General features: G+C 39.3%; 1 pseudogene; it reads right to left on the minus strand.

Moving 5' to 3' along the window:
- Positions 1-18,247, minus strand: part of LOC125128656 (tigger transposable element-derived protein 1-like) — a 33,667-nt pseudogene extending 15,420 nt beyond the window's left edge.
- Positions 18,248-27,206: the final 8,959 nt, after the last annotated feature.

Here is a 27,206-nt window from a genome sequence, read left to right on the forward strand (position 1 = left end):
GCTCATTGTATTTGTGAGGGTCGTCCATGTTGTTTCATATGACTATAGATAGGTCATTTTTATTGGTGTGGGTTATTCCACTGAAAGAATACACCACAAATTACTTATCCATTCTGCTATTAGTGAATTTTGGTTCTTTTCAAATTTGGCTAACTTAAATAGTTTTACTTGCACACACTACTACTGGGTATATGCTCAGGGTGTGTGATTGTTGGTTGATGAGTTCTACCTAAGTTCACCTTTAGCATATAATGAGAAGCTCTTTTCCAAGTTTATATTCATACCAGCGTGTGTAAGAATTCCCCTAGCTCTACATTCTTGCAAATAGTTAATAACACCATTATTTCTTTTTTAAGACATTCTGGCAATTGCATAGAGGCATATCACTGGGGTTTTAATTCATATTTTCCTGATTACTAAAGAAGTTGAGTATGTTTCCTTACATAGGTATTCTCTTTGTGAAGTACCTATTATAGTTTCTTGCCCATTTTTCTTTTGGACTGTAAGAGCTCTCAAAGTATTTCATATATTCTTGTTACCAGACTTTTGTTGACTTTATGACTATAAAACAAACATTTTCTTCCAATCCATGGTTTGCCTTTTTACTTTCTTAATATTATCTTTTGATGACAAGATATCCTAGTTTTTCTTGTAGTCCAATTTAAAGGCTTTCCCTTTATGGTGATTTTTTTTTTTATTCTACATGTGTGTTGCCTAAAAAATATTTCCTCAGTTCAATGTAATGGAGATATTCTCTTATATCTTAAAGTGTTATTGTTTGCCTTTATCTTCTAGGAATTGATATTTTACTTGTCAGGAGGAAGGAGTCAAGTTTCCCTTTTCCCACGGGGATATCCAGCTGACTCAGCATCATTTACTGAAAAGCATCCTTTTACTCTAATTGCATTCTTATGTTGTCATAAATCAAGTGACTGTATATTTTTAGATTATTTCTGGACTTTTTTTTAGTCCATTGTTCTCTTTGTCAAACCATCACCAAAACACATTTCTTAATTATCATAGCTTTATAATGTCTCACTATCTAGTGGGGCAAATTCTCTCAGCTTGTTCTTCTTCAAGAGAACTTGCATATTCTTAGCCGCTTACATTTCCACATCATTTTAGAAATGGCTTGTCAGTTTCCTCAGAAATAAAAGTTGGGGTTTTAAATATAATTTGTAACTTTATAGAAAATCTGAGGGAGAACCAATATTTTTGTAATACTGAGTCTTGCTACCTCTACATATTACTGGACTCTTTGTTCATGAGTGAGATTGGCCCATATATTTCCTTTCTTATAATGGTTTCATCAGGTTTTCTCATCAAGACTATGCTAGTCTCATAAACTACTTATATATTCTCTAAGGGGTTTATGTAGATTTGTGGTTATACACTTCACCAATAAAACTTGGATCTGGAGGTAGGAAGATTTTTATTTACAGACTTAATTAATTTAATAATTATAAAACTATTCTATTTTTTCTATTTCATAGATTTTTTTAGGATTTGCACATTTTACAAAGGTATATAATATATATATAATATACATATATAATATATATACATGTATACATATATATAAATTATTTTTAGAGAAATTTTAATTTCACAATTAAATTCAGAGGAAGGTACAGAGATTTTTGATATACCCCTTGCCTCCACACATGCATAGCCTTTCCAGTTATCAATATGACTCACCAGAATTGCGTGACACATTATAATCATCCAAGTCCAGAGTTTACCTTAGGTTTCACTTATGGTAGACTCTATATGGGTTTGGGCAAATGTATGATGACATATATCCATTGTTATAATGTTATAGAGAGTATTTTCACTGCCCTAAAAAATACTTTGCGTTCTGCCTCTTCATTCCTTCTCCTACTTCCAACCCCTGGCAACCATTGGTCTTTTTACTGTCTATATAGTTTCACTTTTTCCAGAATGTCATATAGTTGGAATCACATGGTATGTAGTCTTTTCAGATTTGCCTCTTTCATTTAGTAATATTCATCTAAGTTTTCCCCACTTCTTTTCATGGCTTGACAGAGCATTTCTTTTCAGCATTGAATATTATTCCATTGTCTGTATATACCACCATTTATCCGGTGAATGGATACTGAAGGGCATCTTGTTTGCTTCCAAGTTTTGACAATTACTACTATAAACTTAATAAAGCTGCTATAAACATCCATGTTTAGGTTTTCATGTGGACATAAGTTTTTCACTCCTTTGGGTTAATACCAAGTAGATAATTGCTGGATTCAGTGGTAAGAGTATGTTTACTCATGTAAGAAACTGCTAAATTTTCTTCCAAAATGGCTGTACCATTTTGCATTCCCACAAGCAACAAATGGGTGTTCCTGTTGCTCCAAGTTCTTGCCAGCATTTGGTGTTTTCACTGTTCCAGATTTGGACCATTCTTAAAGACTTGTGGTAGTATCTCATTTTTGTTTTAATTTGAATTTTCCTGATGACATATGATATGGAACATCTTTTCATATATTTATTTACCATCAATTCATCTTCTTTGGTGAGGTGTCTGCTAAGGTCTTTGGCCCATTTTTTAACATGGTTGCTTGTTTTCTTATTGAGTTTGAAGAACTCTTTGTATATTTTTGTTAATGGTGCTTAATCATTTCTCTCTCTCTCTCTTTTATTATTTTTTTTTTTGCAAATATTTTCTCTCATTCTTTGGCTTGTCTTCCAATTCTCTTGTCTTTTTTTTTGGTGGGGGGCACACCCACAGCATATGAAAGTTCCTGGGCTAGAGGTTGAATCAGAGCTGGCCTATGCCACAGCCACAGTAATGAGGGATCCAACCAACCTACACCATAGCTCATGGCAATGCCAGATCCTTAACCCACTGACTGAGGCCAGGGATGGAACTTGCATCCTCATGGATACTAGTCAGATTCATTTCTACTGAACCACCATGGGAACGCCTCAAATTCTCTTAAATTGTATTTTGCAGAGAAGAAATTTCTAATTTTAATGAGGTCTAGCATATCAATTATTTCTTTCATGGATTATGTATTGGTGTTATACCAAAAAAGGCATCAGCGTATCCAAGGTTACTCAGGTTTTCTCCTATGTTATTTTCTAGGGGTTTCATATTTTGCATTTTACATTGTGGTTTCTGATACATTTTGAGTTAAGTTTTGGGAAGACATTAAAGTCTGTGTGCAGATTCTTTTTTTGCATGTGTATGTCCAGTTGTCCCAGAACCATTTCTTATTTATTTATTTATTTATTTTGGGGGGGCACACCTGAGGCATATGGAAGTTCCCAGGCTAGGGGTTGAACCAGAGCTACAGCCGCTAGCCTATGCCACAGCCGTAGCAATGCCAGATTAGAGCTGTGTCTGTGACCTACACCACAGCTCACAGCAATGCTGGATCCCCATCCCACTGATGAGGCCAGGGATTGAATCTACATCTTCATGGATACTAGGTGGATTCATTTCCATTGAGCCACAAAAGGAACTACGCCCAGAACCATTTCTTGAACAGACTATCTTTGGTCCATGGCATTGTCTTTGCTCATTTGTCAAATATCAGTCGACTATACTTTGGGGGTCTATTTCGGGTCTCTCTATTCTGTTCCATTGATCTATTTATGTATTCTTTTGTCAATACCTCACTGTCTTGATTACTGTAGCTTTATAATGTCTTAAAGTTGGGCAGCATCAGTCTTCTAACTTTATTCTTTAATACTGTGTTGGGTTATCCTGTCTTTTGCCTCTCCCATAAACTTTAGAATCAGTTTGTTAATAACTGTAAAAAACTTCTTGAGATTTTGAATGATATTGAATTGAATCTGTAGATCAAGCCATGAAGAACTGACATATTGACACTATTGAGTCCTATCAATGAATGCAAATAGCTCTCCATTTACTTTAATTCTTTGATATTGTTTATTAGAGTTTTGTAGAGGTGTCTGTTAAGGGCTTTGGCCCATTTTTTAACATGGTTGCTTGTTTTCTTATTGAGTTTTAAGAACTCTTCGTGTATTTTGGTTCATAGTCCTTTATCAGTTCTATTATGAGAAAATATATATATGAGGAAATACATATATTACATATTTTGTTAGATTTATACCTAGGTATGTCATATGGGGGGTACTACCATAAAAGATACTGTGATTTTAATTTCAATCCACTCATTCATTGTTGATTTATAGGAAAGAAAGTTGACTTTTTAAAATTAACATTTTGTTCTGCAAACTTGCTACAATCACTTACTAGTTGAGGAAGATTTTTGTTGATTTTTTTGAGATTTTCTATATAGTCAATCATGTCATCTGTGAACAAAGACAGATTTATGTCTCTCTTCCCCTTATATTTACTTTTAATTTAATTTCTTGCTTTATTGCATTAACAAGTCTTGCCAATACAACATCCAAAACAATGGGTGAACATTTCATTCATTGTATTTCCAACAATATTGTCTTAAAATCTTTTTCACAATGTCATCTTGTAATTTTTTTTTCTTGTCTTTTTTAGGGCCACACTGCAGCATATGAAAGTTCCCAGGATAGAGATCAAATTGAATCTGCAGCTGCCAGCCTATGCCATAGCCACAGCAATGTGGGATCTAAGTTTCATCTGTGACCTATACCACAGCTCACGGCAATGCCAGATCCTTAACCCACTGAGCTATGCCAGGGATCGAACCCATGTCCTCATGGATACCAGTTGGGTTTGTTAACTGCTGAGCCATGAGGGGAACTCCAGAGTAATCTTTTTAATGTCCTATGATGTTCCCCATTTCATACCTGAATTTGTTATTTATGGCTTTTCTCTTTTTTTCTTGACTTGTCTCATGGAGAAGTTCGTCAAATGTATTGATTCTTATAAAGAAACAATTTTTGGTCTGATCAATCCTTTCTATTGTATTATATCAATTTCTGTTCTTACCTTTCTAGTTTCTTTTATTTAGGTTTATTTCACTGTTCTATTGCTAACTTTGAGATAGATGTTTAGTTTTTTAGTCCATCTTTTCTTCTTTTGTAATGAATACTATACATGTCCCTCTGAGAATGAACCTAACACATTCCACCGTATTTTAATTATCATAAGTTAACAAACAAGTATACTCAGTAATTCACACATATATGGATATTTTCTAGGTGTTTTTTTGTTAGTGATTTTAAGCTGTTAAGATTAATAGAATTGTGGTCATAGAACATATTTTCATCATCAAAATCCTCTGAAATTTGTTGAGTTTCCTTGGTGGCTCAGCATGTGGTTGGTTTTTATCAATGTACAGTGTGTGCCTGCAAATAATGGGTATTCTGTAGTTGATGGGTGCTGTTTTCTATAAGTCAACTATTTTAAGTCTATTAGTTATATTATTCAGAGTTTCCAAATGTTTAGTGTTTTTTTTCTCTCTTTCTATCATTTGCTAAGAAAATTGTGATTATGTTTCCCACCATGATCATTGGCTTTTACATTTCTCCTTGTAGTCCTGTCTGTTTTATTTTTGTATTTTGAGATTATTACATTAGGTATACACAAATTAAGAATGAATTAGGATGGGAGTTCCCATTGTGGCTCAGTGGTAATGAACCTGACTAGTATCCATGAGGTCATGGGTTAAATCCCTGGCCTTGCTCACTGGGTTAAGGATCCTTCATTGCCGTGAACTGTGGTGTAGGTCACAGATGTGGCTCAGATTCCTTGTTGGTGTGGCTGTGGCAGCTATAGCTCCGATTCAACCCCTAGCCTGGAACTTCTTCCATGTGCTGCAGGTATGGCCCTAAAACAAAAAGCAAAAAAAGAAAAAGAAAAAGAAAATGAATTAAGATGGTTGATGCTTTCTTATGATGTTTCCCTCTGTCTTGTGTGTTTTTTTTTTTCTATTTTGATATTAGTATAGTTTCATCAGCTCTTTTTTTGTTTGTTTGTTTGCTTTTTAGGGCTGCACTCATGGCATATGGAGGTTCCCAGCCTAGGGGTACAATCAGAGCTACAGCTGCCAGCCTACGTGACAGTCACAGCATTGCTAGATCTGAGCTGTGTCTGCAACCTACACCACAGTTCATTGCAATGCCGGATCCTTAACCCACTGAGCCAGGCCAGGGATCAAACCGGCAACCTCATGGTTCCTAGTCAGATTCATCTGTGCTGAGCCACGATGGGAATGCCTGTCAGCTTTTTTTGTATTAAATAATCATTAAGATTGCGAATTGTACCTTTTCCATCCTTTTATTTTCAATTTTTTATTTCTTATTTTGAGATGTATTATTTATAATCAGCATATAGTGAAGTTTACAATTCAATATGACCGCTTTTGTCTTTTAATAAGCATATAATAAAAAATTACTTACATTTTGGGTTTAAATCTCCTATTTTATATTCATTTTCAATTAACTTAACCTTCTGTATGTTCCTATTTTCCTTCTTTCTTGCCTTGTTTTTTGGGAGATTTTTCTTAACAGTCTGTCCTTGTTCTCCTACCCTAAGCCAACATCAACTTGGTAGCTATATAAGTACTATTCTTTCTGTGGTTATCCTGAAGAATACAAAATATATCCTTAAATTATCAAAAACTCATATTGCTTGATTATTTTATCCATTTTCTTGGCATTAAGATGGTCTTGAAATACTTTAATTTCATTTACTGCTCTCTCAACTTTTGTGCTTTTTTTTTTGTCTGTCTCAATTCTATGCACTGCTCCTTTGACTTTCTGTGTTTCATGTTTATTATTTTTCTTCTTACTTTACTTTCAAAAATAGAAAAAAAAACCTATCTTTATAGAACTTATATTCTTATATGGGAGACAGTCAATATAAAAATAAATAACTAAAATGTATAGTCTATAATATGTTGATAAATATTTCAGAGAAAAGCAAAGAAGAGAAGGAAGATACGGAATGTTGGGAAGCATGATTGAAATTTTAAATGAGAGTGATTAGGGAAGATCTCCCCAAACAGTTGAGGTTTGAGCCAAGGTCCATAGGAGTTGAGGGGATAAGCCATGAATAAATCTACAGAAGAGTATTTTGATGCACAGAGAGCTATAAATGGAAATGCTCTGAGGTATAATTGTACCTGACATCTTCCAAGATCAGCTAAGAGGCTGGGGTGGCTGAGTTAAATGATATGGGAGAGTAGAAGTAGGATATCAGAGGGGTAGTGAGGTTTTTTTATAAGGAGATAACAAGGTGGCAGTCAAGTAATTTCACTAGGGCTTTGTAGAAAGATTATTATGATGCCATGAAACTCAAGTTAAGAGAAGCAACGGTAGTTGAATGCAAAGTACAACCTTTTTAGCTTACATTTTTAGAGGGCTTTTTATATCCCAGGCACTGTATTAAGTATGGTATGTGCAAGACTTTATTTCATACTTAATGTATAAGAAGAATATATATTTCACACAGGTTAATTAACTTACCCAAGCTCACAACTTGTGTGTGACAAATCTGGAGAGTCATGTGCATGTGGTCTCTTAATTATAATCCTCTATTTCTCTGACCTGACATTTAATGACAAACATTCACCAGTCATCTGGAGAGATGTAGCTCTGCATTCACTGGGGATGAGTTTTTCTACTTCCTCTTCCTTTAGTAGACAGAGCATCAGCAAATGATCTCAAGAGCTGGGCTGGTTTACCATGTGGGTCATTCACTTAATCCATGTTTTATTAACACATACTACACACCTAATTCTGGGCCATTTTTTCTTCACAAGGATGGAGAAAGATACCATAGATGGACATATCCAAATTAAATGTCATTACTGAGAAAAATCATGTCCTATAGAAGACATTGGCAAATGAGTTGTTTTAACCTAAGAATCCAACTGTAGCAGCTCAGGTTACTGTGGAGGCACAGGTTGAATCCCCAGCCTGGCACAGTGGGTTAAAACTTCCCACATTGATTTCCGCAGCTGTGGTGTAGGTCTCAGCTGCAACTTGGATTCAGTCCCTGCCCTGGGAATTTCCATATGCCACAGGTGCAGTCATAAAAGAAAAAAAATATTTTACTTACATCTGGGTGATCAATTATGTTCCTTTTATACTTTATAGAATATAAAATACAAATTAAATGAATAGACTCTGCAAGAAAGACCTGTACTTGAAATAATCCAATGCTGCATTTTAATATCACAAATGAGTAGCATATGCATTCTTTAGTTTAACACCTTTATATTCATGCCTGATTAGCTTGAATATAGGAGGGATGTTGGCTAATCTGACCTCTGTGGAGCAATCAGGAGGTTGTGCAATTCATTTTATTTTGTACACAATTTAGCTCAAAACCTGAAGATTTATTGATGCAATGTAAAACATTAGCTGGCAGGTAAAAATAAACTTGTTAATGTATGTGATTAGAACAGCAGTTAGAATAAACTGAAATGTTTGCAACATCAATGGAATTAATAGAACTTAAAATATTCAGTGAATCAATTAAAAGTCTTCTTCAGGATTCAAAAAAAAAATGTGTATTTATGTCCTTAACTTTCAAATGAGCACTGGGAGAAGAAAGGGCCAAACCTTCTGTCAGAAGGCGTTTAAAGATTTCAAGGGCATCTGAGTGTTTCTAGGTCCAGCCAGCTTCTGAAGGAAGCCCTAGTGAGCTGAGTGGCTGACATCTCGGAATGCAGGCTCCAGACTGTGCTTCCAAGAATTAAACAAGAGAAGCACGTGAGAGCAATTGAAATGGGTCCTGGCCACACTCCCTGAAATTCTGCAACCTGGTTAACCTTTGAGAAGAGCACAGCTTCCTACCAGGATGAAAGTATAAAAGAAGGTGATAGTTTCTCAAGCCTGTTCTTCTCTAATGGTCACCCCAAAGACCTTCAAAAGTTTCAAGCCAGAAGTTTTAGGCTGAATAATCTTGTATAAAAGTCCTTGGGAGGAATTAATTGGACAGCATCATGTGCAAGCAATGGAACATGGATATTATCTAGTTCCCAAAACTAGATTAATTAACCTCCATTACTCCCACTAATAAACACATTAAATAGGCTTTTTAAAGCTATGTGTTTATGCTTTTACCTCCAGGGATGGGCCATTGGAAGTGCCCATTGTCTTCATAACTGTTCTGCCATGCAAAGTTCAAGTTTTTCTTTACATTAATATGAAGTAGAAGCCTAAAATGGTAAAGCTGGGGAAATTCTTTAGTTCAGACTATGATTGTCTAAAACCTTATTTAAATTTTGAAAATATATTCATGCCTTATTCCATGTCCGAGTCCAAAAGATATCTACTTCTTCACAGGTACCTTATACAACTTCTATGATGGCTTGTTTCTCACTGCATCAGTCGAAAGCAGGGCAGAGTCAGAAGTCCTGCAGTCATAACTACTGGATTTGTGAAGCTGACATCAGGATTTATGAATCTGTAAAACTTCTTACTGGTTTCTTAGTGCCCAGGGCTACAAGCCACAGTGTAGCCCTAGACCCAAACAGTGAGGGTCAGCTTTGGCCCCACACTGCTCATGGCCACTTTCCTGTTGCTCTTGCAAGGGCCAGGAGACAGTGGGGAGATGGCTGTGGGATTGTGCTCACTTAGTCCAGACTACTTTTCTAGACTGTTCTCTGAGGAACTGAGTCCTCAAAATTCCTGCTTAAAACAGAAAGCAGGCTTTTAAGGCCACAGTATGTCTCACAAGAGTATGGACTATGGTGCTGTGGGTGTGTGTACCCCTAGATCTAAGGGGCAAACAGTGGGTGGCTGTTTACAGGGGGAGGGAGACTGCGCCTAGGAGCTGAATGGAGCTTAGATGTACTGGTGCACCCAGGCCCATGGGTTGAGGGCGGGTGGGAAACTCGAGGCTGACCACATAGTTAGGGAGCCTCTATCTGTGCTCTTGCCCCACAGCCCTGGAAGCTGCTGCAGCCAACCATGGTAATGGCCACATGAGGAGATAGCTGTCTGTGCCTTGGGTGGCTAAAAAAAGACACTGAAGACATAATTTGCTTTTTGTATAATCAGGCCACCCAAGATGGCTGTTCTCTTGTTCTCTGTACTTCCCCTGCTTGACCAGTGCCTGCTTCACCTACTCCTACTCACAGGACTAACCTTCCTAACTACTTGCCCCAGGCCCCAGCTAGTAATACCTCTTATCAAAGAGGCGGTAAGTGGTGTGCCCCTCTGCTGGTTTCCCTGGGGATTAATGAGTCAACCTGATATAATTTCCCTTGTAACTGGCAATTTCCCCTTCCACCTTCTCTCTCCGCTCCCCCCAGAAGACTGACACCATGTCCTGCCAGCCATCCTCAGAACACAGCAGGGTGTTGCTCCAGGACCTTGCGTCAGATGTGTAAACTCCCTTTCCATTAAACTACTGATGTCTCTGTTGCTGATTCCAGGCTAGTTCTTCAGACTTAAAGCTGGGCAAGTATTTAGGAAGGCCCTGTAGTTCTGCAGGGTGCAGTTCAACACCTCTCACCAATGTTCTCTTGGTATTTTCCTTAGCAACTGAAGCACTCACTTGACATTTTACTGCTGAGATTACCAGAAGTAACAAGGGGTTTTCATTGTTCATTCTACCTTCCTTCTAGTCTCAGCAACTTGTTCCCTATTTTATATTATTTTTGCTTTTTAGGGCCTCACCTGTGGCATATAGGCTTTCCAAGGCTAGAAGGCTGAATCAGACCTGCAGCTGCTGGCCTACACCACAGACACAGCAATCCAGGTCTGAGCCTCATTTGAGACCTACACCACAGCTCATAGCAATCCAGATCCTTGACCCACTAAGCAAAGGCCGGGGATTGAACCCACATCCTCATGGATACTAGTCAGATTAATTTTTGCTGCACCACGATAGGAACTCCCTTGTTCCCTATTTTAGAACCTCCTATGGCTCCTCCTATTTGCATATTCCTTTTCTGGCAGAGTCTCCCTGCATGATCCAACTATCACCCTTTACCTCATCCCCCAACACCCATTCAAGTTATTTTTCACAGTATTACTTCCTATGGTCATCTACTTAGGCCCCACAAATGGCTTCTATTACCTTTGTTTTAGTCTAATCCACAGTTTGTGATGATGAAGTTTCAGGTGGAAGGGGCGTGTGCTGTCTCCTACTCTGTACATATGCATTTGTGGGTAGCAGAGGGAGGGGAGAGGAGGAGAAAGCACACAGTGTGTGTTCTGCAATGGATAACTTGAAACCACAGAATCTTGAGACTGTATATTATTCTAGGATTTATGACATTCGAAGACTCATAAAAAGAAAAATTCATTCCCTGTGAATAGCAGGAAGAGCAATTTTTTTTTTCATTTTCCCTTCCTAGACAAAAAAAATGAAGAATTACCATGTATACCTCTTAGCCAAGAGCTTAAATTCTGATCTAGGGACTGGTGGATAGATAGGTAGAATCCCACTAATTCAGGTAAAAAAAAAAAAAAAGACAACTTGAGACCAAGAAAGTTCATGCGTTTGAAGGGTGAACAATGCATTGAACTGCCATGAGGTAGGAGGACTTAATTCTGATTCTTATCATCCACTATCTGTGTGATGTTGGGCAGTTTACCAAAGTACTTTCACCTTCAGTTTCCTCATTGGTACCACTTAGCATAATATCTTCCCTGCTACCTTACAGGGTGGTTGTGGACATGAGGTGAGACAATGACTACAAAAACCCCTTGTTACTGGAATAGGCATGCATACAGAATAGGCATGCATACAGAGCCCCAAGATCTCTCCCAAGCTCAGCTATGTCTGACACCCAGACCCCATCAACATGGCAGTGCCCGTGCTTGTGTTTTCCCTCAAGCCACTGTCTCCAGGATATAGAAGCTTGTTGGCAAAGTGAAAATAATACAAGACAATATTCTGCTTCTGTCATACAATCCCTTATCTCATTTTTTTGTCCTGTTTTGTAAATAGTGATCTACGTATATTCTGGTGAGCCTACAAGATTACACCAGGATTCCCCCAAATAGCTCCTTATATGGGAAGGGTAAGCTGTCTAATCCAGGGAGGCTTAATTCTATGAGACATCAGTGGTTTAAGGGTTAGGATGGCAGTTGGCCATTATCCAGCCATGATGGACCTTTGGGCATCATATTACCTAGCCTATTACAACCCTAGTTTCCTCAGGAAGAACTCTAAAATGAATATTTTGAATAACATAATTTCTAGAATCTCTTTCAGCCCTAAATTCTATGATCCTGAGCCTACCACACATGCTCAGCTTTTCTTTCTTTTTTTTTTTTAATGATGACCACGCAAAAGCAAAGCCAGCCAGAACCTAAATAATCAAAAATAATTAACCAATTAATTACACATTTTATTTGTTCAACAATTTTTTTTGAATATCATCTTTATGCCAGTTCTAGGTACTGGGAACACTGGGGAAAACAAGATATGCAAGATTCCTGCTCTTATGGTGCTCACTGCTCAGTAGAAAACAAAGAAGTAGAAAGAGAATAAGGAATGAACAGAGACATGTGCTATCCAATGTGGAATTTTAAGTTCACCAAGTTAATCATACCTCCTCCTCCCCCAAGTTCCAAGATTTGTGAGGAAGTATCAGCTTTTAAGTAGATTTAGAGCATTTAATTTGCTTGCATGGGGAGAGCTCTGAATTCTAACCGCTAGACCACCAGGGAGCATCTAGTTTGCTTGCACGGAAAAAAGGAAGAGAAAACAAATTGAAAGGAATTCTGAATCTTTGAAATTATTAACTCTTTCAATTTTGAGGGCAGGAAATCTAACCACTGCCCCCACCCCAAATGAGCAATCCTTGGTTGCTAATTATCTAAATACAGTATCTAAAAGATGAAGTTTTTCTATGGGAAAAAGCTGACCCATGGGTCACAATCTAGGCATTCACTAGCATCTTTGATTGTTTGTTTGTTGTTTTTTGAACTTGCCCAAGCCATGCGAAGTTGCCAGGCCAAGGGTTGAACCCAAGCCACATCAGTGACAACACCAGATCCTTAACTGCTAGGCCACCAGGAAACTCCTCATTTGTATCTTGATCAAGTATATTGATAGGAAAAATTGCCCAGCTATGAAAGAATTAATTTGAAAGCATATAAAGTCTTATTAGCACAGTGAAACTAGTTACTATTTATAATTTTTTATTTTTATTTTTTGCTTTTTAGGGTCACACCCACAGCCTATGGAATTTTCCAGGCTATGGTCAAATTGGAGCTACAGATAACAGCCTACACCACAGCCACAGCAATGTAGGATCTGAGCCATGTCTTCAATCTATACCACAGCTCACAGCAATGCTGGATCCCCAACCCTCATGTATTCTAGTTGGATTCATTTCCACTGTGCCTCAATGGGAATGCCTACAATTTTTTTAAAAAAGAGAGAAAACAATATGTGTATAAAGCTGGTAAATAAGCAAACATCAAACATAAAAACTGGTAAGAAATAGTTTTGAATTTCATTGAATGGCCACACTAGAAACAAATCAGTCAAACCCAAGGAAAATGTGACATTAAGTTAGAGAGAGAAAGCTTTGTGGGTGTTTCAAAGGACTGGGTGGTTGATGTGCTGGCCCCTTATTACACCATATTTCCTCTCTAAATATATGGCTTTCCTTTCCCTTGATTTAGTGATGTTATGAATGCTACATGTATGCTTCACAGTCATAACTATAGCCATTTTATTTGACTCATGAGTGGAACAAATTCGGAAGAAAAAAAAAGAGTATGAAAATTTTCTGAAGTTACAGAGAGAAAGTTGAAGGAGGGTTGTTGGGGGAGGAGGGATGGAGAGTGATGAGGTTGTGTGGACCCTTCAGAAAAGCCTGACACACAACCAGGAGATAAATAAGTCTTGGAGAGCTAATGCACAGCACAATGACTGCAGACAACAACGCCGTATTATACATCCAACTTGCAAAGAGACTAGATGTTAATTATTCTCACCACAAAATAGAAATGGTAATTATTTCATGAGTTGAGATGTCAGCTAGACATTCATATTGCAATATAGAAATGTATCAAATCAACATGTTGTACATTAAACTCACACAGTGTTATATGTCAAATATATTTCACTCAAGAAAAAGGAAGACCAGTTTAAAATTCACCCAGTTGTAAAGGGTAAAAGGCAAGAAATAGGAGGTTAGGGAGAAGAGGGTGGGGAAATGAGGGTATTTATCTCATGGCCACGAAAGATAAGTCAAAGATTGTAGTCAGGCTGGAAAACAACCCTGAGTATCGTCATGGTACTGGTGACAGACTGGAACCTATAATTTATATTTGGAATCTTTGCAAATCAGATATTTCTGTGTTAAAGTGTGCCTGTTTTTTGAACATTTGTCTTGGATGAACCAGTGTTTTTAGCCATGCTGCATTTTCTTTTAAGACAAGCTTAATGCTCTTCTTTGTCATTCAGCAAATCTGTCAGAAAGGGATGAATTGCTGACAATTTAGCACCAACTACAGTCTATTTTCCTCACTAAATGCTGAATTAGAGACTTTGCACAAAATATGGATTTCTAGAAATTTCTCTGCAGAGGTTAATGTGCTTAAAGTTCAGCAGGGTGTGTTTTGGAAGAACATAATATAAAGCATTTAAAAATATAGATTTGAGAGGTCTTTTGCAAGCTTCATTGTCTAAAATGCAACGCTTAGTTTCTGTGAGATTAATATACCCACAAAAAAATCATTACTCGTACTTTGACTGAGTTGTTTCTGAAGCTACTATAACACCAAATCTATATTGAGTCCAATATGCACAGGCAACAGTGCAACTGTAACTTAGGCCAGTGTGATGATGATGTTTAAGTAGAAAGTGAGATTCAGGGAAAGTGTTTTGCAACAATGTCTCCTCCAAATAACAGAGTATTTACTGATCCACCAAGAAAACGCCAGTGTTCGAAAGGACTGCGGGTGCCACAAGCAATTAGTGTGTCTGTGAAGGATCTTTGGCAATTCTCAGAGAAGACAGGAAAACGTTATATAGAATGTGAAATGCAGGGGTCATTTCAAAAGTAATGGATACTGACACAGGGCTACAAACAATTTTAAGGTTTACACATCACTCAAAGAAATTGGATTAGAGCCAGAGAAAAAGATGTTTTATATTACAGTTTCAAAAAAAAAAAAATCTTAAGGGTATTTGATACAAGACAGTATAATATCTACCTTCTTTTGAAATGTAATGTCCCCATGAAGGCAAAGGGTTCTGTGTCATTTCTGAGGTAAAATGTTACCATTTTGAGCATATTTCTTTCCAAAAGACTTTATAGCAACAATAGCCTGTACATATGAAAATAGTTTACAAGGGACATGTAAATAAAGTACCTAAATCCTAGTGTTCAAAAGTCCTATCTTCTGCTGAAAGAATTACTTATCAGCTGTTTCATAACCTAAATTCTCAGATAGGAGCAGACTGCCATTTGCTTTTTAGAAACACATCAACTAGTTTAGTGCTTTGACTCAGACTTGGGATGGCACTTGTGGGCATGAAACCAAACAGGGCCCTATGGGAATCCTGAGCACAAGGCTTTCTGTGTCCCCCATTTTTTATTTTTAGGGAATAAACTTTAATCTCCATGACATTTCCTGAGTTCCAAAGGGCAGGTTCTAACAGTTTCTGATCAGGGAAGAGAGGGGATGCAGAGAGTAGGGAGAAACAGTCAAGAAACAATAGTACAACCTTTGGGCAGGGTCCTGGTTTCTCCTCAAGGAGTATATGTAACAATATCTCTGAGTTCTTCTGCAGAACTAAAACACCCAACAAATGAAAACAAGAGAGGAGGACCAGTCCTGGAGCCACTAAATACCAACTTTGAAGAAGAATGAAAAGCTTGCATCTACCCTGATCCTTATCTGTGGCCCTATTTTCTACTTTCAAACAATAAAACACCTCCTAATCTCTCCCAAGGGAGGGCATGGTCTTTAGGGCATTAGCCTGCTGTGCATGCCCCCTTTATCTGGCAAAGCAATAAAGCTATTTTTTTTTTCTCCTTTGCCCCAAACTCTGTCTCCACATTTCTCTTCAGCACTGGTGGACAGAGGCTGAGTTTTGACAGCAGGCACCGGTTGGAAGGGTGGTCGATTCCTCGAGGCAGAGCTCTGGGAGCCATCATGAAAGCTACCTCCATTTCCGTGGGCACTGTAGTGCTTCGAATGGTGGCCTCCAGGAAGATAGGCCTAATTCCTCACCTCGGTGGATATTACCTGATTTAGAAAAAGCATCATTGCAAATGTAAGTCAGTCAAGAAAATAAAGAAATCATCTTAGATTGTGTGGGTGGGCCTTAAATCCTTATGATGTCTTTATGAAAGAAAGGCAGAGGGAGATGTGAGACAGACGAAAGGACACAGAAGGTAAGGCAATGCGAAGATAGAGAAGAGGCTGGAATGATGGAGCCACAACCACAGGAAGTTGAGAAATGCCAGAAGCCACCAGAAGCTGAGAGCAGTAAGAAAGGATTCTCCCCTAGAGCCTCATGAGGGAGTGTGGCTTGGTGGACAGCTTGATTTTGGACTTTTCAGCATGCAGAGCTGTGAGAGAATAATTTTTATTGTTTTAAGCACCAGGTTTGTGGTAATTGTACCTACAGTGACCATGGGAAGTGCTACAGAAACCTTTAACTCCTATGGTTCCTATATACTGAAGAAAGAATTGGGGGCCATGTAGAACATGGCCTAGCCCTCCTCACCCTCCATGTCATATTCTGCACTTAGGTCAAGTCATAAACACACTGGGGGGTGACAGAAAAGATGGAGCAAGTGGTTCCAAATTCCAAATGTGTGAGGAAAGATAGGATCCATTTCTATCGCATGCTTACTGAAGTCTCTCTTTGCTTCCTTTTTACTTGCTCCTGTCCACCGTTTTGGCCTTGGGAAGAGGTGGGCGGGTAGGACACAGGAAGAAGGAAGGATTAACAGGAAGCAAGGAAGAAGCTGAAGGTAGTAAGGACTTTTCACTGACAAAAACATAAAATTACAGTAAATAGATGAGGAACCTGTGAAAAATAAATGTACAAACACACAAACAAAAATCCTAGACTCAGGTGTTCCCATCATGGCTCAGCAGAAATGAATTTGACCAGCATCCATTAGGTTGCAGGTTTGATCCCAGGCCTTGCTCAGTGGGTTAAGGATCCGGTGTTGCCATGAGCTGTGGTGTAGGTCACAGATGAAGCTCAGATCTGGTGTTGCTGTGGCTGTGGCGTAGGCTGGCAGCTACAGCTCCGATTCGACCTCTAGCCTGGGAACCTACCTTAAAAGAAAAAAAAAATTCCAGGCATAAACTCAGGATAAATATAAATTAACAATGAGAGAGCAACGTAACTTTTTTTCACAACCTTAACATTTGATGAAATTGGTAGATTATACCATCAAATTAGGAAATCAAGTATTTCTATGTTTTGCCAGAGTTGCTGAATAAAGGACACACAGCAGTGACATGCATAACATCATTTTAAAGTAGATTTTGGAGGGCAGGGTCTGGAATTGTCTGGAGTATATTTTGGCTTGTTCTTGGTCCCTAGTTTTTGTCCCCCACTCTCTCTCTTTCCCCCCCTCCCTCCCTCAACCTTTGAGGTGGAGTTCCTTGGGGTTCCCTTAAAGAAGATAAATCTTCCTGATCTTATTTCTAGTTCTCCTCAATCAATTCAATTTAGGACATTAGTTCAACAAATTAACTTATCTCTTAACTAGTGTATTTTAGCTTTTGGTCCCTTGGATTTTAGTAGGTTGCATATTGATGTTTTATTAGGAAAATTTGATTTCATACAGGTTTCATAAAAAAGCAGCCTTGCCCTCTAAAGTCTAAAGTAATGGAGGCTCCTCTAAGTGAAAAGAAATATGCATCTAGACAAACCAGGGGGCTCATTTGAGCTGGCTCATGTTCAGGTATCATCTGGGGCTGGGAACATTTGAAGATGCACCAAGGTAACTGCTCTGACAGCTGCTACTTGTGAGGAAACTCTCGTCTTAGGGTTAAAAAGAAGAAGGCAGTGCTGTCAAAGTAAAGATAGATTCAATTAGCTTCAATGCAAACAGTTGTAGGAATGCTTTGCCGAGTCAGTTTACACAAATGGCTTTGTGGAATGCCCTCATAGAGACCACAGTTGCTCCGGATGTCTGCTCAAAAGGCTTAACTGCTATGGCCTTAACCTGGATCTTCAGCTTTCCTGATCTGTCCTTCATTTTTCATTCCTCCACTATGTCCCTCTGCACATCTTCCATTTGACCAAGCCTAGCTGATTAACAGTGACGTCATGCTCACCTGTCTCTTCATCCTGCGTTATTGATTTCAAGGCCCTGCCCAACCCAGACCTCCCAAACATGGTTACATCCTTCTTCCTCCACATTGTGCATGTCACTCTGCTTGGTCTTAGCTCTTCTCTCATATGCCCTCTTTCATAATTGATGCTCTTTCTGATTTTCTCCCACTGAACTGTGACTTCCTGGACACTTGTGTCTTAGTCGTCTTTGTATAACTCACAGTAACTCACTGGGGACTTTTTCTCTTGTAACTGTTCAGTAAACATAATTTAATGAATTAAAAAAAATCACAAAGGGAGTTCCCATCAAGGTTCAGTGGTTAACGAACCCAATTAGTATCCGTGAGGACTCAGGTTCAATCCCTGGCCCCTCTCAGTGGGTTAAGGATCCTGCATTGCCATGAGCTATGGTGTAGGTCACAGACACGACTTGAATCTGGTGTTGCTGTGGCTGTGGCGTAGGCTGGCAGCTATAGCTCCCATTCAACACCTAGTCTGGGAACCTCCATATGCCATGGGTGCAGTCCTAAAAAGACCAAAAAAAAAAAATCACAAGGAACTTCTAGAGAAAAATGTGATTAGGACAGTTACAAAATAATTTTAATTTCCCAGAGTTGCTAAAGAACCCTGAAAGAACAGTTGCCTATATTCAGAAATCAAGTAAACATTTGAGAATTAAGCAAATTCATTGTAGTCAAAAATATTGGAGCTGGCCCAGAATTTGTCTTGTGCAAGTTACTTTAGATGGGAAAATCAAAGATCATTGTTGCCAAACTCATAATGGTTTAAAGTATCTTGCTTGGGTTGTGGGAACATTCTCGTGGTTGGTCTCTGTCGTTCATGGCATTTCCCCTCCAAACCACAGTCTTCAATAAGGAATATTTAGTAAACTGAAAAGTGACTCTGTCTGTATCCTGCCGTCAGGATGATGTCTAGATGCTGTGGCCTGACATGTTACACCTTGATGTCCTTCCCCTGCCTGCCTTTCCATTCGCGTCTCTGTAGATTGCTCATGCTCTCCTTTCAGATTCATTTCTTTTTCTCTGATCCCATGCTTCCTCAGTCCTCTGTTATTTGGGGGGAGTTTTTTCTTGGAATTTACTCCCTCCTTTCATTTTTAAAAAGAATTCCTTCTTACCCTTTTAAATCAATTGAAGCAAATTCTCCAGGTGCCAAATCAGTTGAAGCAAATTCTTCAGGATGAGTGTGCTCCAGGTGCAAATGTTATCATAGCACCTTCTAGGACAGCACTTCCTACACTCTGTCATAGTAATTGATGTCTTTGTTCAGTTCCCTATTGAGGGCCAAGATCATGTCTTATTCACCTGTCTGCAGCTTTGGGAATCTGTAGTACAGAAGAGAAATTTTAGGCAATGATGAAGATTGAGGTTCCTTCAGAAAAACATGGGGACTAAAAAAGCATCAGGCTGAGGAAGGGGACCCAATGAAGACCAGCTTTCGCAAAGTCAGCAGAAGAAAAGTATCCACTAAGGAAGACTAAAAAAAAAAGAGGAGAATCAGAAGAGATCCACATTTGGAATCCAAGGTAGGGAAAATGTTTATATTGAAAAAGTGTTCAGCTGCATGACATACAGTAAAGAGAGCAAGTTAAGTAGCATTAAAAGGTACTCATTGGATTTGCTGCTTGGGCACTCATTGGTGGCCTTTGCTGTAGATCACACGGTATTTTTCAAGGGTTTATAATACAAACTAACACTCTCTCACACTCAGGTACATATGACGTAGTTTGACTTGAGCCTTTGGGATGACTAGGTTAAAGGTCTGCCATAATCTGTCCTTAGGGATTTAGTCCAGGCTCTCAGCACAAAGAGATAATTGGCACAAGTTGAAGAAGGAGGATATACTTCTGTGCTTTGGACATGGTTTTAATCCAAACTCCTATAGTATAATACAATCTTACATACTTCATCAGATTCTCAAAACCTCACCTACTTTCCAGGCCCTCAGCTGCTTCTGAACCTGACTGGTCCTCTGGGGTCCTGTGCAATTTTTCCACCTGAGGCTGTCCAGCTGCACTCCCGGGGTCTTTGGCTCTTTCAGTCATGTCCAGGCTTGGATGCAGAAGGACACTGTAGGGATGGGCTTCTTTGGCGCCATCAAGGGAGTTGGGTGACCTGACTTAGAATTTGGGGAAAGAACTCCGAGTGGGGTGAAGCTGGAATGCTGGAAGTGGGAAGGAGCCATGCAGATAAATTTTCTCTCCTTCCTCCTTGAATGGACTGCTTCTCTGCACAGCATGCCTGGAGTCATCCCAGGTGGCTGAGTGGCTGCACGTGCTGAGCCACCAGCTGTGTGTCTTTGCTGCTTAGGGTAAAGCAATGGTCAGTGCAGTGACAAGCTGTGGCTTCCCAGATTTGTCCTGTCACAGTTGTCTTTCCTTAACTCTCTTTTCAAAAAAAGCACCCCTGTCCAGGCTCTGCTGTCAGTGGAACCCAGGCTGAGACGTTTCTTTCTTTCTTCCTCTCTTTCTTTCTTTCTTTCTTTCTTTCTTTCTTTCTTTCTTTCTTTCTTTCTTTCTTTCTTTCTTTCTTTCTTTCTTTCTTCTTTCTTTCTTCCTTCCTTCCTTCCTTCCTTCCTTCTTCCTTCCTTCCTCCTTCCTTTCTTTCTTTCTTTCTCTCCTTCCTTCCTTCTTTCTCTCTCTCTCTCTTTCTTTCTTTCTTTTCCTTCTTCCTTCCTTCCTTCCTTCCTTCCTTCCTTCCTTTCTTTCTTTCTTTCTTTCCTCCTTTCTTTCTTTCTTCTTTCTTTCTTCTTCTTTCTTTCTTCTTTCTTCTTTCTTTCTTTCTTCCTTCCTTCCTTCCTTCCTTCCTTCCTTCCTTCTTCCTTCCTTCCGTTCTTCCTTTCTTCCTTTCTTGCCGTTCTTCTTTCTTTCTTTTCTCCCTTTCTTCCTTCCTTCTTTCTTTCTCTCTCTTTCTTTCTTTTTTCTTTCCTTCCTTCTTTCTTTTCCCTCCTTTCCTTCTTTTCTTTCTTTTTCCCTCCCTTCACTTCCTTCTCTTCTTTCTCTCTTCTTCCTTTTCTTCTTTTTTTTTCTTTCTTCTCTGTGCTCGTCTTTTTCTTTTCCTTCGCTTCCTCCTTTCTTGACCGTTATGCTGTTTTCTTTCTTTCTTTCCTTTCCTTCCTTCCTTCCTTCTTCTCTTCCTTCCTTCCTTCCCTCTTTCCTTTCTTTCTTCTTTCTTTCTTTCTTTCTTCTTCCTTACCTTCCTTCCTTCCTTTCTTTCTTTCTTTCTTTCTTTCTTTCTTTCTTTTCTTTCTTTCTTTCTTTCTTTTCGCTTCTGCTGTCGCTTCGCCTCCTTCCGCGTGTCTCGTCTTCTTCTCCTTCCTTCGTTTGTCTTCCTTTCTTGTTCTTTTCCCCTTCCTTCCTTCCTTCTTTCTTTCTCTCTCTTTCTTTCTTTTTTCTTTCTTTCCTTCTTTCTTTTTCCCTTCCTTTCTTCCTTTCTTTCTTTTCTCCCTCCCTTCCTTCCTTCTTTCTTTCTCTCTCTCTTTCTTTCTTTTTTCTTTCTTTTCTTCTTTCTTTTTCCCTTCCTTCCTTCCTTTCTTCCTTCTCTTTCTTCCTTTCTTTTTCTTTCCTTCCTTCCTTCCTTCCTCCTTCCTTCCTTCTTCCTCTTTCTTTCTTTCTTTCTTTCTTTCTTTCTTTCTTTCTTCTTTCTTCTTCCTTCCTTCCTTCCTTCCCTCCTTCCTTCCTTCCGTTCCTTCCTTCTCTCTTCTTTCTTGCTTTCTTTCTTTCTTTCTTTCTTTCTTTTTCTTCTTCTATTCTTCTTTCTTTCTTTCTTCTTTATATCTTTCTTTCTTTCTTTATTTTCTTTCTTTCTTTCTTTCTTTCTTTCTTTCTTTCTTTCTTTCATCTTTATATGGAGGTTCCCAGACTAGGGGATGACTGGAGCTGTAGCTGCTGGCTTACATCATAGCCAAAGCAATGCCAGATCTGAGCCGTGTCTGCGACCTAAACCACAGCTCACAGCAACACCAGATCCTTAACCCACTGAGCGAGGCCAGGGATTGAGCCTACAACCCCATGGCTCCTAGGTGGATTCATTTCTGCTGCGCCAGGACAAATTTTGAAGCTGAGACATATCTTTAGCTCCCCTTGTCACTTTTGATGCAGGTGATCATGGAAATACCAACAGCAAAGCCCACACTTTTCTAGTCAAGATCGGACCTGTCCTTTCCTTCCCAACCTCATGGCAATGGATAGAGCAAGAATGTCACCTGATTTGAATGACATGAATAATTCATTTTGACTGACCTCCTGCCTATTTCACAAAAGTTAGAAGATTGAATTGAATTAAAAAAATGTTTATTTGGGGGTGAGAACCTGAGATCCACATGCCAGTGCATCATTACGGCACCAGGCTCTGACTTACTTTTCTTGGCTGCACATGGAAGGAGAATAGGATGATTTGAGTTTCTGGGAGAAGAAAATTTTGTCAAAACTCCACCAATCTATTGAGTCCACTGTCAGCTGGGTCCCACCTACACAGGTGTGAAATTGTATTACTGTTGGAACAAGCATCTGCTAGGTTCAAAGTAATAAATATTATTTTACTTAACTGAGAGGTTGTTAGAATTGTTTCTTAGGCTTTTGGCAAAGCTCCCACAGAGGACAAGTGAACTCAGATATCTTGGAGAAGAAGGAATAAGTAAAATGCTGGAATCTGGAGCCAATGAATCCCTTAGCAGCTGGACAAGAGTTGAGAGATTCTGAATAGGAACTTAGGGGAGAAAATAAAATCAGTAACTGCCAAATTCTATTTCTAGAAGTTTGGTTATGAAAGGAAGAATACACAGGGTGGTTGCTAGAGGAAGAAGCTAGGACAGGGATTTCATGTTGTTGCTATTTACTTTTTCAATTTTGGGTAGATTTTGCCTATTTACACACTGAAGGGAAGGAGCCATTCATTGAGTGAGTGTTGCTGCAAAGAGAAAGTGTTTTATTTGTTCCCAGATGACTCTTGGCACCTCATGTGAATTCTGATTTTTTTTTTTCCATTTTTGGCCACGCCTGGTATATGGAGTTCCTGGAACCAGGGATCATATCCCAGCTGCAGTCTTGACCCAAGCCACAACTGTGGCAATGCTAGATCCTTAACCCACTGTGCCAGGCTGGGGATTGAACCCGTGTCCCAGTGCTCCCAAGACGCTGCCATGGTTCCATAGCAGGAACTCTGAGTTCTGAAATTTTATGGCCATTTCCCTGCCCCAGGCCTCAGTGTCCCTTGTTTGTAAAATGAAGACACCACACTAGGTGGTCTCCATAGTTGTTGGGATAGATGGTAGGTTCACAGGCATTTGTTTTGCTGTGAGAAGCTGTTAGGGGCCTGTATTGACTTGTTTTCAGGTGTCCCACTGTTTCCTCCATCTCTGAATCTCAGAGCAGAAATACATAGTGCACCACTGACCACCTTTATTCTAAGGGCAAAGTTCTCATTCTGAACACTGTATAGAACACTAGGGTGTAGTAGTAATGAAAAATTAAAACTAAAAAAATAAAAGATGAGTTCCCATCATAGCTCAGTGGAAATGACTCTGACTGGCATCCATGAGGATACAGGTTCGATCCCTGGCCTTGCTCAGTGGGTTAAGGATCCAGTGTTGCTGTGGCTGTGGTATAGGCCAATAGCTGCAGCTCTAATTTGACCCTTAGACTGGGAACCTTCATATGCCACAGGTGTGGCCCTTAAAAGACAAAAAAAAAAAAAAAAGAATACTTTGATAGATTGGCTGCACAGATTCTGAAGCCCTGATGGGCCCAAGGAAGATGGCTGAAGTATAGATGCATAGAGATTAGGCCAACTGTAGACAGAGAGGGGGGAGGGGAGAGAAAGAGACCATGAGAAAGAGAGAAAGAAGAGAGAGAGGGGAACATGACTTTATCATTGAAATAAACATCGGGAGCTCCCAGGTTCTGTTCTTAGTTGGGCGAGTCTTCTTGAACTCTCAGGCCTACCAAGCCTCTCTAAAATTCAAACTACCGTATCTCCCTTTTGTCTCTCTGCAAGCTGGTGGGAAAGATACACACAGTCAGAGTCTTGCAACTTTTTCTTGTTTATTCTCATTTGTCATCCCAAACAGCTTCTGTGACTGTTAGCTGGTCGATGTTGAGGACACAGTTGAGGTAGCCTCTTAAATAGGTGAAGCACATGTATAATTTGGCTGAGTGGGGATGGCAGCCCTACTAGCTCGATTCTAATTTCTGAGAACCTACAATATCAAGCACTGTGCCCCCAGCTGGTGCTCAGTAGTGAACAAAACCACTGGGGTCCCTGAGCTCATGGGGCTTCCATCCTGATCAGGCTTTCTCTTGGGGACCTAATCACATATTTTGTGTAATGTTAAATAATTCTCATTTTTCATAGATACTTTAGAAGAATGATGCAGATTTTATGCATTCAATGAACAATGTGTTGAATACCTACTGTATGCCAATGAACATTCGAGGTGTTGGGGATAAAATGTACAAGACAACTCTGTTCTGCCTCTTTGGAGTTGATGCTCGAGTATGGAAAATGGAAACTGAGGGAATAATTACATGCAGTGTGGTAAGTGTTATGAAGAAACACAGAAAATTGAAAGACATACATGCTGGTGTAAAACTGGAAGGTCAGAGAGCAGTTGCTGTCAAGGGTAGGTTCAAGATCCTTAGAGCTCATTCTCAACTAGTTGAGTTTGGCAAATGTAATGCGGAGTACAATTTTCATCTCTCATTTGACTTTCTTCTCTTACCTGGAATGATTACGGGTCTTCTCCCTCTGTGATCAGTTGCTGCTTGCCAGGGAGCATCCTTATTTAAATGTTAATATAAACAAAGCATTATTGGGAAGGTAACTTTGATGTAAATAACCAAATAAAGGTTTCTAAAGACAAATACTAATTATTTAAAAATTATCTGCCATGTTTGATTCTTTGTGCCAGTTTTTATGAATATGGATAGTTGAGAACTGACTGTAAAATACTATTTCTGGCAGCTAACTGATCTCTTCCAAAGACCAATTTAAGTTTTATTATCTATGCTTGATTCTTAAAAGAGTGTTAATGTTTCACAATTACTTTGCTGTGTATCAAATTAACTGTATCCTTGGGAGTTCCCACTGTGGCTCAGTATTAACAAACCCAACAAGTATCCATGAGGATGTGGGTTTGATTGCTGGCCCCACTCAGTGGGTTAAGGATCTGGCATTGCTGTGAGTTGCAGTGTAGGTTGCAGATGCAGCTTGGATCTGGCTTTGCTGCAGCTGTGGCTTAGGTCAGCAGCTGCAGCTCCAATCGGACCCCTAGCATGGGAACTTCCATATGCCGCAGGTGTGGCCCTAAAATATATAAATATATATATACTGTGTCCTATGATGCTCTATGAAAGCGTTTCTTAAATTCTTGCTTGAGATGCTCATGACTTTCTTGTGGTGACCATTAGCTAGCTGATGCTGCAGTGGCCAGAAACACAATCAGATGGTCTCTTAAATGGAGAAAAACACCTATGATCTAGAAAAGTGGAAGTAGCTTGGCTCTAGCTTCATTAAGACGTGATGCTTTGGACTCATGTTATCTTTCCAACTACAGCTAGAATAGGCTAATCCACCTGTAGACACTAGAGAGAGAAAAAGGCCTTGGAAGATCAGGAGCCAAGACCTGAGATTAAGAAACCAGACATTCCTGTTACATGCATTTTTATGTCAAAACACAGGTTCAAAAACCATGTACATCACAACTCACTGAAAAGAGTCAAAATGTAGTCAGAACAGAGGTAACCCCAGTAGCCACTAAGTTCTTAGACGATGTAAGTTTCTATAGCCTAGAAAACTACATCCTAAATTTCAAAGCTAATTTCTATCTTCTCCAAATCTAAACCACACATGTCTTGGAACCATGTCAGAAGGGCTTTCTGGAGAATGGTTCACTCTGTGACCCATCTCTCAGGTCCACTGTAAAATGGAATCAGCTGGGTATTGACCCATGTCACATATGGAGGAGATACAAACCAGATCTAAAGCCAAAGACTAAGGTTGTTATGGGTTTAGAGTTCTCTGACTTGGGAATAATTTGAACATTTTTTTGGTGACCCTGATGGAAGCTGTGGATTCTCTCTCCAGAAAAAGGCACATGTACATGTATACATAAAATGTTTTTTGTTCTTTTTAAGGGGCCATGGACCTCAGGTTAAGAACTCTTGGCCAAGAGGCAGAATGGAAACAAACCACTCTTATTGGACTGGAATATACTCCCATTGAGTCTTCTTTGGTGTTGACATAAGGGGTCTCCAGTCATCTGTGGAGAGTTCATGTTCCAGTCTATTCACTTTGATTCTTTTCATTTCTAACCACTGTTAGCTGATAGAAATCCCACTCAGCCCCAAACACAGTATCACATAAATTCATAGGATATCAAGTCTAGTTTTATAATAATAAAAATCTCTGACCTTTATTTAACATTAACCTCTTTCCTTTCAAAATGAGGAACTGGAGTCCTGGTCCGTTTCAAACTGGAGACCCAAAGCTTATGTCTGGCAAGGGTTTTGACTGGCTCCTTTTTCATTTCCTTCACACTTATTCATTATCCCTGATCCTGCTGGCTGCGATTTCTGAGTCCTTGAGAGTTTGAACAAGGTGAAAAAAAAAAAAAAAGAGGAGAAAGAAAGAAGAGGAAGGGCAGCAGGAAAGGCCCCATTGACAGGTACTATTGTGATCTGGCTTTAATTTGATGATACTACTGCTTTTCCATTTCCTTACAAGATTTAGTAGACTCCATAAGAGTAAACTGAGGTAATTTTTGGGCAGCAGATGCTGCTGGTGAATTCTTAACCACTGCAGCTGAGGATCAAAGAGCCTTCTGAAGAAAAGGAATACTTATTGATGTCTCTGGCTTGCTTTGGCACCATTGAGCCTTAGTAATTCTGAACATTTATTAATAGTCCATTGAAAGAAAAGGCATATTCACATCTGACTTTCCTCATTATTAGCTCTGGAGAGCTCAGTCAAAGTCTATGTACATATACATATCTTAGCTTTATTTTCTCTCTCTATCCCTTATTCCCCCC

Source organism: Phacochoerus africanus, chromosome 6, assembly GCF_016906955.1.
Source record: "Phacochoerus africanus isolate WHEZ1 chromosome 6, ROS_Pafr_v1, whole genome shotgun sequence".
Classification (NCBI taxonomy): Eukaryota; Metazoa; Chordata; class Mammalia; order Artiodactyla; family Suidae; genus Phacochoerus; species Phacochoerus africanus.